Source organism: Apteryx rowi, unplaced genomic scaffold (assembly GCF_003343035.1).
Source record: "Apteryx rowi isolate R43461 unplaced genomic scaffold, aptRow1 scaffold_7, whole genome shotgun sequence".
NCBI classification, from domain to species: Eukaryota; Metazoa; Chordata; class Aves; order Apterygiformes; family Apterygidae; genus Apteryx; species Apteryx rowi.
Window position 1 is genome coordinate 4,711,068 of NW_020450982.1, and position 2,554 is coordinate 4,713,621.

Below are 2,554 nucleotides of genomic sequence, written 5' to 3' on the forward strand. Positions count from 1 at the left end.
GGGGGGGGGGGGGGGGGCTCCTCCAGAAATGTCCTCTCTCTTTAAAAGGGGAAATACATCCCCCAGGCAGGCTGAGCTGGTTCATCAATGCTCATGTTTGTAGAGAGTGGCAGCACTTCTCTCCTAATACAGAATATTTCCTGATGTCTAAAACAAGGTTGAGCTGAGACAGCACAGCTCACGCCAGCAGGCAGGTGGTGTGAGGGAACAGGAATAGGTCCCCCCTTCTCTCCCCAGCAGCCAATGCTCAAGAAACCAGTGGACACCTTCTACCTTTGAGACTTCCAGTTTTTGTGTAATGCAGGAGGGAAATGGCCAAGAAGTTCAAAAGTTATGCAAAAAGGAGAGACGGACAGACACACCCATGGGGCTGATCACTTAAGTTTCAGTTTCTGTAAGGCCTCAGGTAAAATGAAAAACCCAACCCCAAACCCAAGCCACAGAAGTCTAACTAGTCGCACGCCAGAATCAGCCTGGAGTATGCCTTGGCTCTGCCTCCTCAGGGGTGTGCAGTGACAAGTTAGCAAGCTGGGATCTCGATTTTCACAAACAAAGTGTTTCTGCGCTGTCCTCTCCTGTCCCTGCTGTGTCCCCAATGCATTCAAACTCAGAGCCTTCCTTTGCAATGCTGAAAACAAGCTGTGAACACCCAGGGTGCATGCAAATCCTGGGGCTGGGCCGAGCCCTCTCTGCATCAGGGCAGGATTTACTCCCCCCACCCCGAATCCACTTCCGTCATTCCTGCAAGGAGGAATTTGGCCCAAGGGATAAAATATCCTCCTCAGATTAGCAAGGGAGAGTGGGAATTTGCTCTCTCCCCCCCCCCACCGCCCACTCCCAGGCAAGTTTCTCCTTTTAGCACTCACTTGCTAGAACAGCAGGGTGGTATGTGGGACAGAGATGCTTCAGAGGAAAGTTGCTGGCGTTGCTAGTAGGGGCTGGGGGCGGGGGGCATCTTGGTTCCCATTCACAGGGGAATGGGGGAGAAAAGGGGAGCCCTGTGCTGAGATTTAGGAATCAGGGCTCTACTCCTGGGCCTGCCACTGCCCAGGAACGGGCTGAGCCTCGCTTTCCCCACCTGCAGTCTAGGGATGAGGCTACTGACCCCCCTGCTTTGGTCTGCTGATGAAAACAGCCAGGCCAAAGAAAGGAAAGGTGCTGGCTCTGCGCTCTGAGCTGAGGTTAATAAAGTATCACCCCAAGTCTGGCCCCAAAAGATGCTTCACAAACTATCAGTCAAGCCTGCCTGCCTGCATGCAGCTGCTTCTGGGGTGCAGGACAGGGCTGGGGAAAACACCAGAGCTCCTTCCTCCTCTCACAGGCAACCAAGGGCTTTCAGACCTTTCTCCTCTGGTCAGAGTGCAACCTGGCAGTCGGTGTGGAGCAAGGATGAAAGGTTTATGCTGTTGGGACTGACCCTGGGAACACCGAGCTGGCTGGGAGAGATTCTCAAGGTCTCACAACAGGACAAATCCCCAGTACAGACTGCTCAGGCTGGGCCAGTGCTGCACATGGAAGACCTCCGTGGTGGCAGGAACGGATGCTGGCTATATTTAGCCTATTTTCCTATGGAAACGATGCTTATTCGATCCTGCTTTGAGTGTGTGTGTGCGTGGGAGAGTCCCTTCCCCCAGTAACATTTTAACCCATTGCCCAATCTCAGCCACGTCTCCTGGAGGAGCAGGGATATTTGCTCCCTTCACATTGTGTGAAAAGAAGGAGACGGGAAAGGTTATATCTGCTTCCCCCACCCCCTCAAGAAAGGCTGCAGCTAGAGCTCAACCCTTCTACTAGGCACCAGAGAAGCTACATCAGGCAGCGAACCATGGGAAAAGCTCCTGTCGATGCCTGTGCGCTGCAGCCCACCGGGGACTCAAAGCTGGCGCAGCGAGGGGTCACCGCTCGCGGTTCCCTGGCGGATCCATCCCTCTCCCTGCCGCCGTCCCCCAGCTGCTGCGGCCAGCTGTCCCCGCCGCCCGCGCGGCGGCATCCTCGGGAACCCGAAAAATAACAGTCCCACGCCCAGACAAATCCCAGGAAGCAGCAGGCAGAGGAGAGAGCAGCTCGGCTGCCCGGGCAGGGGGGGAAACGCAAAGGCGGAGGGTGCCGGGCGATGCACCAAGGGCGGGCAGCGAGGCGGCGGCAGAGCCGGGGAAGGCCCCGAGCGCCAGCCCCCGGCGGGGCAGGACAGGCGCTGGGGGCAGGGGGAGCCCCGCGGGGGGGCACGGGGAGCCCCAGCCCCGGAGCCACCGCGACGCCCTTGGCGAACGTCCCTCGCCGGGGGGGGGGGGCTCCGCCGGCCCCCAAATCCCCCGCCGGCCCCCTCCGGAGCGGAGCCACTCCACAGCAGCCCCCGGCCAGCCCCCCCCGAAATCAAGGGGGCTCAGCCCGGGGCCCCGGCTGGTGGGCGAAGGKGAGTCATCTGGCATCTCCGTGTAGCACCTAGCACTTCCAAAAGGCTGCTTTTTCACCCCAGAATGGTTTGAGGAAAAAACTCTGCCCGCATCTAATCCCCCCCACCTCCCCTAGAAGTGCCACCAGCAGCCCCACAGGT